Source organism: Carlito syrichta, unplaced genomic scaffold, assembly GCF_000164805.1.
Source record: "Carlito syrichta isolate Samal-C Ts95f unplaced genomic scaffold, Tarsius_syrichta-2.0.1 Scaffold312120, whole genome shotgun sequence".
NCBI classification, from domain to species: domain Eukaryota; kingdom Metazoa; phylum Chordata; class Mammalia; order Primates; family Tarsiidae; genus Carlito; species Carlito syrichta.
Genome location: NW_007256216.1, coordinates 473601 through 483992, shown reverse-complemented (window position 1 = coordinate 483992; position 10392 = coordinate 473601).

Sequence of the window (10392 nt, the reverse complement as noted above, 5' to 3'; positions counted from 1 at the left end):
AGGGGGTGGGGGCCACATACTTCAGGAACACTGGAGGTCAAGTTGGAGAAGCGGGAGGCCCAGGCACAGAGGCTGGAGAGCAGGCAGAGACTCAGGCCGCAGAGCTTGGACTCTGGGCGGCGCTGGATGTGCTGAGGACCACCAGGTCTGTAGTGGGGGGGGGCCTGCGAGCTAGGGGAAGGGGCTGCAGGGAATTCTTCCCGGAGGTTGAGGAGCTTCCCAGAAGAAGGCCGAGGTTGGCTCATCTGGGGTTCCCCAGCAGTGGCCGAGCCCTGGCCTGTGGAAGGCTTCTGCAAATGTCCCAGGATTTGAGTTGAATGGAATGTGTAGGGGGAAGGGTATCCTCAGCTTTGTCAGGCTGGAGGTTAAGGACAAAAGTGGGGGAGTGGAGACTTCAGAGGCAGAGAAATAAATCCAGAAGCCTCTTCTCAGAACCTCCAGCCCTGGGGAAGCTATGCTGGTGACTCTGGAGCCCTGCCCCTTAGCCCCTGGCCCCACGTGGCCCCACCCTGCTGGGGCCTCTCACCAGGCTCTGCCCTGACCCATTAGTGTCCTGCCACAGCTATGTTTTCTTCTGAGCGTCCTTCCTCCCTCCTGACCTGGATAGGGCAGCCGAGATGTTCTCTGAGGGGCCTTTCAGTATGACTGACTGGGGCAGGAGGGCACCCTACACTCCAGGGACTTGAGTGATCTGAATTGAAGGAGACTTTAACTCCTACCCTTCCAGGCCCGGGGCTCCAGTTCAGAAAAGAAGTGCTTTTGTGAGGAGACAGGGGTCGCTAGTACTGGGCTTCTCGTCCTTTTGAGACCTCAACTGGTCACAGGCAGGACTGGGGTCAGAAACCCAGAGACTACAGGGTATCAGGGCTCCTGGGCAGTGGGGCCATGTGATTCCATGAGGCTCTGCAGGTGTCTGCCTTCTTCGTCCCTGGGTTGCTGGAGTCTGAATAGATGGGCCTGCTCTGGACAGTATCAAGCCTACAGGGAGGGAAGAAGCTATCGGGGTGGAAAGAGCCTTCCAGAGACCTGGGACCAACCCCACCCTGCACTCACCAGGAGCCTGAGGCCCAGAGGGGCCCAGCCTCACACAGGACCTTGGTGGCAGACCTGGGACATCGGGTTCTGTCCTGAGTGATTCTCAGTCCTCTTGGAGTCCCTGCCTTGGTCCTGCCACAGCAGAGAATCTGTGGACCCTGCAGGAAGCCAGGGCTGCGGGACTTCTTGTCCCCTGTTACAGAGTCCTACACGGGCTGCTTGTGAACTGGGAAGGCAAGTGGCTCTCTGACCTCTCTGCTGACCCCAGCAAGATACCACATTAGCCAATGACTTGCTGTGACCAGCGGGTGTCCCATTCATCCCTGGCCACATCTTATCCACAAGTAAATGAAGGACCTGGACCCATGGCCTGGGACCTTCCAGGTTCTCATAGTGTGTGATCTGGCACTGCCCAGAGGAACAGGGCTGGCTAGTCAAGAGGAAGAAGGGTCCTGCTCGCCCTTCTCCCCCAGGTGTGTTCTGGAGTCTCCAGGAGCTGCTGCCTCCTGTTCCCAGCTCCCAGTAAGCCTGGGGTGAGGCATACTTACATGATGGCATCCTGGGACACTCCGCCGAGGTTAATGGCTCCTTTGAAGTACTCAAGACAGCACTCCTGGCTGACACGAGTACCTGAAGCTACAGAGAGCAGGAGTAGGTGTGTCTGTGTGAGGGGGGTGGCCTGTGGGGTGTACCATGTGTTTCTACATGTAGGGGGCATCTGTGTGCCTGTGTGAGTGGTCTTTGTATGTGGGGTCTGTGTATATGTAGAGTCTGTGTGTGCCTGTGTATATGGGGGGTCTGTGGGTATGTGAATGTCTCGTGGGGCACACTGTGTGTGTTTGTATATGTGTTTGTGGGAGGCTCTGTATGTACATCTTGCTTGTGCCTGTGGGAGAGAGACTGGGGACTTCCTGTGTGTGTGCTGGCATCTGTGTGTGTGTGAAACTGTGCATCCGATGTGCATGCATGCTCAAACAACAGCCCCATCACCGCCTCTGGGCCAGGCTCTGGCCGAGCCTTCACTGACAGCAGGTAATTCAGTCCTCGCATCCACACCTGGGAGGCAGAGGCAGGTTCTGTCCTTATTCTATTTAACAGATGATAAAATGGAGATCCAGAGATATGAAGACACTTCTCCAGACTTGTGTCCTCATCTGTGTGCAAATATAGGCAACATGATAATAGTATAGTTTTTTTTTAAGTCATATATTTCCTAAGCATCCCCCCCCACATCAGTTCTCTGACTCTCCCAGGATTTGGTTTGACTTTGTGGAACTGATTGGGGCTCAGCCCTTGAATAGCCCTGTGAGTTTATAGCAAACCTACAGCAAACTTGGGGGAGGGCATGTCATTTGCCTGGTTGAGAAGATAACCCTAGGTGATTCCATTTCATAGCCCAGCAAGACTAAGCAATCTTGTTTCTAAGGCAGCCACCCTATTTTGACTCTCTTTTCTAACCGAATATATAAATCCCTCTTTTTTTAGTGCTCTTGGCATCAAATCTCTCATCTTTCTGCTGCCTCCCTCATTATATATAGAAAATGCATGAATGAAACATATGATAATTAGTGGTTTGGGGACTGTCTTTTTTCATCTGCAACCAGGCATTGTCTTTGCCACTATCAGGTAAGGCTCAATCACAGTCGGACATGTGCAAAAATTGTGTAACTCACTGATCCTGTGTGCTGAGGACACCGTTATTATTTTTCTCTTGCTGCTACTGTCCTGTGAAATCCTCAGTGGGAACATGACTATACTGTGCTGTGGTCCCAGTGCTCCCCCATCCGTGCCTACTGGTGCCTGGGGGGCCCTAAGACTACTTCCTGCTGTCACCCACATGGCCATGCTGAAAAGAAGGCCCCAGGAGGCAGGCAACCAGGAGCAGCATCTCCAGGCAAGTCATGGTGCCAGGAGCCCAAGAGGGCCCTCTTTGCTGGGTGGTAAGGATGATCCGTTCAGTCCCATGTCCTCCCACATCCCCCACATCCCTCCCTAGTCCAGCACATGATGGAGAACCTGAGAGGATTCTGCATGAGTTCAGTCTTGGAGTGTTCGCTGATTTACAGAGAATAGGCACTCCACTGGAGACAGAGGTGTGTGTGTCCAGAGCCGGGAAGGGAGTGAGTGCAGAACAATGATGACACACAGCTCCTTCAGAGGGTACAGTTCTTGATTCCTTCATTAGCAAAAGCAAAAAAAAAAAAAAATCTCTGACTTGAATGGAGTCAACCTGTGTGCTGCATCGCTCAGGCTGGGAGCTTCCACTGAGACTGGGGTCTCAGGTCTTACCCAAGGTAACAGAACAGAGAGAAAGGATGGTAAAAGGGTGCCTCAGTTCCAACAAAGCTACACCTGACACCTGGAATAAACACCTGGTCGGCGTGAAGCCTGACCCTCAGAAGTTTCCACAGCTGCTGGGCAGTGAGTAGGCAGGTGGGAGATGGGACACCAAGACAAGGGCAGAGGAGACTGCCTTAACCTAAGCACCAAGGACAAGCCTCAGGAACTGGGAACCTTAAAGTGGTACAGACTGCTGGACACAGGCACTCAGGTGTCCTGGGGGCAGCGGGAGGGGGGGGTTGTCCATAGCTTCTGTAGGCATCTGAGTCTGAAACCAAAATGGTTAAAAATTACAGTCATGTCTGGCATGGTAGCCCACATCTGTAATCCCAGCTCTTTGGGAGGCCAAGGTGGTAGAATTGCTTGAGCCCAGGAGTTCGAAATCAGCCTGAGCAACAGAGTGAAACCTTGTCTCTAAAAAAAAAAAAGCAAAAAATTAGCTGCAGCATGGTGGTTGTGTGCACCTGTAGTCCCAGTTACTCAGGGGGCTGGTGAAAGCATCACCCGAGTCCAGGAGGTGAAGGCTGTGGTAAGCCATGATCATGCCACTATACTTCAGTCTGTGTGACAGATTGAGACACCTACTCAAGAAATAAAAATAAATTACAATCCTTCCTTCCTTCCTTCCTTCCTTCTTTCTTTCTTGTCTCCATCACCCAGGCTGGAGTGCAGTAGCACATTCATGGCCACCCCAGCATCAACCTGCTGGGCTCAAGTGATCCATCCACCGCAGTCTTCCAAGTAGCCAGAACTACAGGCGTGCACTATCATGCCCGGCTAATTTTTTGATTTATTGTAGAGATGAGGTCTCACTGAGTTGTCCAGGCTGTTCTCAAACTTGTAGGCTTAGGCAATCCTCTCACCTCGGCCTCCCAAAGTGCTAGGATTACAGACTTGAGCCACCACGCCTGGCCACAATCATGCATTTCTTGTTTTTTTTTTTTTTTTTTTTGAATTGGAGTCTCACTCTGTCGCCCAAACTGGAATGCAGTGGCCGCTCCCGACCACCGCAGCCTCGACCCGCTGGGCTCCGGCGATCCTTCCGCCTCAGCCTTCCGAGTAGCTGGAACTACAGGCGCGCGCTACCACGCCCGGCTAGTTTTTTGATTTATTGTAGAGATGAAGTCTCGCCAAGTTGCCCGGGCGGGTCTCAAACCCACGGGCTCAGGCAATCCACTCACCTCAGCCTCCCAAGGCGCGGGATTACAGGCTGAGCCACCGAGCCCGGCTAATCATGCATTTCTTAATGATGAGGATGCATTCTAAGAAATGTATCATTTGGTGGTTTTGTCATTGTGAGACCATTGCAGAGTGTACTTACACAAACTGACACTGTATAGCCTACTACATACCTAGGCTATATAGGGCAGCCCATTGCTCCTAGGCTACATCCCTGTGCAGCGTGTTACTATCCTGAATACTGTAGGCAGTTGTAACACAATTTTCTACATATTGTATAGAAATATACACATACTGTGGTGAGCCATGTTGTGAAACTGCACACCAGACTGGATGACAGAGTGAGACTCTGACTCAAGAAACATAAAAATAAATGTAGAAACAGTGTTGTAAAAATACAGGTTTACAGTCCTATGAGACCATCGTATATGTAGTCTGTCATTGACTAAAATGTTGTTATGCAGATTCTCGGCTATATTTAGATTGGGAGTTCTCCCCTGAGTTGAGAAGGCTAGAGGCTGCTGGGGCTTTCATCTCTGTCCTGTCCAAATGTTCTGTTCCATAGATCCAGAAGCCAAGTTCTCAGCATGGGAGAACATCCTGCTTGAGGTCACAGTGCAGAGAGAAAGGGTAGTGGAAAAGGGATACCTCAGTTCCAACAATGCCACACCTGACATCTGGAATAAACACCTGTTCAGTGTGCAGACTGAGCCAGGCCCTCAGCAGTTTCCACAAGCCCCATATGAGGGTCCTGCATACCCCTGGCCCCAGCTTCACTGCGTACAGGTTACTCCACAAGTACAATTGTCCACTTAGGCTTCCTGTGTGGCCAGAGGATAGATGCCCAGTGGTGCCAGTTCTCCCCTCCCCAGTTTTCTCAGTCAGCTCTGCAAACAGCTCTGACCCCCAAGACCTGCAGGGGTGAGAGAGTTAGGGGGAGGGCTGAGGAGATGGACTGTGAAGGGAGAGTCTGGGGAGAGGGAGGAAGAACAGAGAAAGGACCAGCCACCGGGAAAGATTTCAGCGGGGAGAATAGTGAGCTGGGTGAGGCACAGCTGGACAGCTGGGGGTGGCTGCAGTGTCAGGTCCCTGTGGCACCTTTCAGGGATCCCAGAAAAGAATGACAGCCCCCTACAAGTCTCTTTCAAAATGGAGTTTACGTTCCTTCTAGAGGTGACACACCTTGCAGACACTGGATTCTGGCTGTATTCTGCACTCACAGGTGAGGACACTGAGGTACAGAGAGGGTACAGTACCTGCCCAGCCCCACCTGGGTAGCCACTGGTGCCTCAGAGCCTGGGTCTGATTGATCTGCAAGTCCAAGCCCCTGAACCAGAGTGTCCTCCCCTGTAAAGGGGCGACAACCCTCTCAGGCTGCCTCACAGGTGCTGGGACACCCGAGTGGACAGTGGATGGGGAAGGTGCTGCTCTCCTCTCCTCACCTCCAGGGCCCAGCGTCAAGCTCAGGAGGGTCCCGTGCCCACACCTGGGCCCACCTGCTCATGCGGGACCTCCTGGGCTCCACACTGCCTCACTGAGTGACCCTGGCAGCCCAGTCTCTCTGCTGCTCCGTGAGGCAGGTGTGTTGCCTGAGACACCTGGCCTGAGGTACCTGGCCCGGTCTCTTTAGAGTGAGATCTTGTTGGGCCTCAGGGATTTCTTTGTGGAGTCAAGTTTGGACTGTCCTTGAGGGCATAGCCCGGACTGTGGATCTGGGGGAAATGGGGTTCTCCCTTGGATCTGCCTCATAACTGCTGGTCTGTACGTCTCTGGGGCTCACATCACCTATCAAAGCCTCCAACCCTGCCCCTTCTCACCTCCATGGGCACCCAGACTCTAAGAACAGGAATGGGGGACAGGTAAAGAAGGGAAAGGAGAGAAGTGGCGAGGAAAGAGAGGAGTGTGCAGGGGGAGTAGGTTGGGGGAGCACCAGGAATGTGAGGCCAAGCGGGGGCTGGGCAGGGACCTGGGAAAGGTGGATAAGGGCCCAGGGAAGGGAGGGCAGGCTGCCTCTGCTGAAGGGTGTTGGCTTCGGGTTCTAGCTGCCCATGGGCGAGTCTGCAAAAACGTGCATCTACACAGGTGTGCTGACTTTTTGAGTACCTGTGGGGGTGGGTGTGTCCCACAATTGTTTATGCAGGTGTGTGAGGATGGGGGGTGCAAGTTGTGCATGGATATATGTGGCCTCTGGTGTGGATTCAGGTGTCTGACTGGGTCTCGCACCATCCATGGGTTGGACAAATGTGTGAGGGTGATCTGCATGTGTGGAGGAGCCAGACTTTGTGTATGGGGGGTGGGCGGGGAGGAGCTGGGAGTTTCCTGCATGGCACATCTGTACTGCAGCTTCTCAGCTCGCAAAACCCCTATCCTCCTCAGATGAGCAGCCCAAGGTCTTCTTATCTGCCAGGTCAGAGGAGGCTGAGCTCTCCCAGGGAAGGGGTGCCAGCACCTGGGTGGCCCTGAGTCAAGGAGGAGAAGGGGACTTATGCCTAGAGGAAGAGCCAAAGCACTGTGTGTGAAAATGAAAATGCTTGTTAAGCTACATAGAGCAACACAAAAAACAATTCTAATTGTGTGGGTTGGAGTCAGTGTAGGAAGGGTGGCAAGAGGGTTCCCTGGGACCCCCTAGGCCTTCCTAGTCCTTAGTAGGAGCAAGGGTCTCCATGGCACTAGTGACTGAATTCTCCAGGACTCTGACTCACCCACCAAGTCCTCAGCCCACAGTGTGTCTAGGGGTTCTAGGGTAGGGTCACATGTGGACTCACAAACCTGGCCTCTGCGGCAGTGACTGCTGCAGCTCCCAGCACCTCAGCCCTCTGCTGCTCATGTCCAGCCTGAAGCGCCTGACCTGGTCTTTCCTCATTGTGACATCTTGTCCTAGAGGACCCTCAGCCCCATATAAATAGCCCACCAATGAGCCATCTCACCGGGCCATGCCCACGCAAACTCTAACCGTAGGTGTAGCATGAATACCTCTGGAAAGGTCCACATCGCAACCGAGAAACCTCTGTTAGGACTGTCCCTCCACTTCCCAGGCTCTCCTATCCTCACTTCCTCCTATGCAAAGGAGATTCCACAGTATCATATCACACATCACACATATCTACATGTATGTTTTCCACCACAGTTAATAAAGGCTTGGTCTGAGGGACATCTGTCACCTGACCTGTTAGATGCTGCATTTTATGACTCTGTTGATCTACCAGGTCTTCTCACCACATAATCTTTAAAATGGGCATTTTCTTTTTTCTTGTAAGCAAGGACTTCTAGAACTGCAATTTCTCATAAAAATTAGACCAGGATGTGGAAGTTAGTGTGTTGCGTTTTTCCACTGTTCTTTTTCCTGTAGTAACTGCCCCCAACTTTCCAAAACTTACTATATTCCTCTTGAACTTGACAGAGGTCAGATCTGAACTCTCTTTTCTTAGTTTGTTATTTAAGGGTTCTTTTCTCTCAATAATCTTTATTAAATCTCATATAAAGTTTCATAATATTTTTATAATTTTTACTATCATCTTTATTTTCTTATTTCCTTGAGTTCAAATTAAGGAGCAGATATCCCACTAGAATTTGCTTTGTTTTTTCAAGTCCTCTGATATGTTTAAGCCTAGACAATTCCTCAGATGCACTCTTGTTTGTATCCTGATGCCCCAATGAATGGCCCTGAACTTTTGATCTTCTGTTTAATATTGTCTTTTGTGATAGAAAGCAAGTTTCTGCGATTTTGTAATTAATGAGATTTATTTGAATAATTGAAACTTTTGAAAGTGTTGTTAATCAGGTAATTGACGTACTTAAGAAGTCACAAGCTGGGCTCCGTGGCTCAGCCTGTAATGCTGCACCTTTGGGAGGCTGAGGTGAGTGGATTGCCTGAGCCCGCGGGTTCAAGACCCGCCTGGGTATCAAGACCTCATCTCTACAATAAATCAAAACATCAGCTGGGCATGGTAGCGCATGCCTGTAATTCCAGTTACTTGGAAGGCTGAGGTGGAAGGATCACCGGAGCCCAGCAGGTCGAGGCTGCGGTGGCTGGGAGCGGCCACTGCACTCCAGTCTGGGCGACAGAGTGAGACTCCAACTCAAAAAAAAAAAAAAGGAGTCACACATCAGCTAGGTGCAGTGGTTCACACCTGTAATCCCAGCACTTTGGGAGGCTGAGGTGGGAGGATTGCTTGAGCCCAGGACTTCAAGACCAGCCTAGGCAACATAGCAAGTCCCCATCACTATGGAAAACCCAAAAATTAGCCAGGCATGGTAGCATATGCCTTCAGTCCCAGCTGCTCAGGAGGCTGAAGCTGGAGGATTGCTTGAGCCCAGGAGATCGAGGTTGCAGTGAGCTTTGCTTGTGTCACTGCACTCTAGTCTGAGTGACAGAGTGAGACTCTGACACACACACACACACACAGACAGATTTTCCTGGTGGCCAGCCTCCCAGATGACTCTCAATGATACCTGCTGCCTGGTATTCATGCCCTTGTGTTGTCCCTTATACACTGAATAGGGCTGACTTGGGTAACCAAGAGGATATTTTGGAAATGGTAAGTGACTTCCAAGATATTGTGGCTTTCATCTTGAATGTTCACTTTGGTGGAAGCCAGCTATTATGTCATGAGGATACTCAAGTTGCCCATGGAGAAGCTCACATGGGGAGGAACTTAGGCATCCTGGCAACAACCAACACCACACAAGCTAGTGATCTTTGAAATCCCAGATAAACCTTCAGATGACCACAAACTCATGAGAGATCCTGAGCCAGAAACATCCATAGCTAAGCAGCTCTGGAATTCCTGACCCACAGACTCTGTGTGAGCTAATAAATGTCTACTGGTAGGCCAGACAAGGTGGCTCATGCTTGTAGTCCCAGCCATTTGGGAAGCCAAGATGGGAGATCGCATGAGCACTGGAGGTCAAGGTTGCAGTGAACTATGCTCATGTCACTGCACTCCGGCCTGACACAGTGACACCCTGTCTCAAAAGCAAAAACAAAAACCAAAATCTTTGTTATTTTAAGCCACGAAATTTGGGGGTAATTTTTTTTCTGCTGCATTACATAGCTAATACAATATCAAATGAATACTTTAAATTTAAACTTTTTGAGGGTGCTTCATGAAGTTTGTAAAAGGAAACAAGACCAGATGAGTGACTGTATCTAGACAATATGGAGAAGCCAGATGTGGTTTCCTTCAGGGCACTGCCTTGAGCAAAGAGAGAAACTTGGGATGCCTTCGGGGCAGTGAATTCAGAGTCACCATTGCTGCTTCCGGTGGCTTCTGAGGCTTTTGAGACCAAATCTAAGTATTTTCTGTAGTTTTGCAATTTGAAATTTGGTGTAAAGACAAATTGCAAGTTGGTGACCTACAGGTGTAGTCAGCCTTTTTGAAAAAAATTTTTTTTGAATTAGTTGCCTATGTTTAAAAATCATGAAAGCTGGTGATATCGATGAAAATGGCAGGGTAGAGGACTCCAAGGTCCTGTCTCTCAACAGAAACATCAAAAAAGCTGATAAAATACCATCAGAAGCAACTTCATAGGACTCTGGAAAATAGTCAAAAATTTCAGCAACCAACTGAAAGCTTAAAAAAGTAACTGAAACCTGGTGGGAGAGCTTTGTGGTATTTTAACTTGCCCTTGTCCTGTCCCTTCCTCCCTGGCTCAGTGACAGTTTTGGTTTTTGGTTGTTTTGTTTTTTTATTTTTATTTTTTTGAGTCAGGGTCTCAGTCTGTCACCCAGGCTGGAGTACAGCGGCACAATCACGGCTCACCACAGCCTTGACCTCCTGGGCTCAGGCGATCCTTTCACACCTCTGTAGAGCAGGGCCTGAGGTGGGGGGAGGGAAT